This window comes from Halyomorpha halys, unplaced genomic scaffold (genome assembly GCF_000696795.3).
Source record: "Halyomorpha halys isolate HHAL.00 unplaced genomic scaffold, Hhal_1.1 Scaffold725.1, whole genome shotgun sequence".
NCBI classification, from domain to species: domain Eukaryota; kingdom Metazoa; phylum Arthropoda; class Insecta; order Hemiptera; family Pentatomidae; genus Halyomorpha; species Halyomorpha halys.
Genome location: NW_027110211.1, coordinates 524,866 through 525,982, shown reverse-complemented (window position 1 = coordinate 525,982; position 1,117 = coordinate 524,866).

The following is a 1,117-nucleotide window of genomic DNA, read 5'->3' as shown; positions in this document are numbered from 1 at the left end:
TTTTTTTTTTTTTTTTACCAAAAATGTTGTAAATATTAGCAGCATACTACAGGTGATTAGTGCAGGCCTTGTCAGTAGTTAGGGCACCAACTAAAATTCCACGGTACAGTTAGACTTCCAAGTCATCAAGATTAAGCAGGTTTAATGATAGTTTGTCTTTGTTCAACGTCAGGCCTCTGACAACACCATACGGATGTAATGAGGAATTTGAAAAAAAAAAAACTTCAAACTTCAATGTATGTAGCTTATTCACAAAATTGTATATTATGATATGATATGTATAGTATATTATAATAATATCCAGGTTAAAACATATTGAACGGATAAGTTTTTATATAGAATTTATTGAATTTTATTTTTCGTCTTATGAAAAATCAAGAATACGGACTTAAATCCTTTATGCATATCAGAAGAGATATATGTTATGTTTTTTATATAATTGTAAATAGATATAGAATAGCACATTAATTAAAAATTATTCTTACATTCAAATTGTTTTTACAGATTTTTGGCAAAGATTAAATTTATCTATGAAATTTTCAATTATTCCAATACTCTATTAATGGTCCGATAATATTCATATACCAAAATTAAATAAATAAATCAGAATATTAAGACGGTAAATTAGATTTATGTATTTGAAAAATGGTTTCCGAGCAAACTGAAAAGTAATGTAAATCATTTCTGTCAATTTTTGAGTTACGAATTAGTACTTTTTCAAGTGTTAAAAATTAAAAATAAACAATTTTTTTTTTTCATTTCTAGAGGCTTTCTTTGAACTTAAGGTTCGAGACTTGGGTTACTTAACTTGGTCTAAACAATTCTTTTAGGACGAAAAACCAATAATATGCTCATATTTTTGAGAACCTGGAAAATTCCTAATTTCGTTTCAAATGGATAAACTAATTAGCATCAATGACTAACGCAATAAAAAGACAAAAATCCGAAAATACCCAATTGTTGAATTCGTCCTTTTTTCAGAATACCGATAATAAATCTAGAATTTATTTTTAATTTATCACGTATTGTCATATGGAAACTAGAATAAGTATGTATTTATTATTACTAATCTTTCATATTGATACTTTAATAAATGTCAGATTGAAAGTTATATATT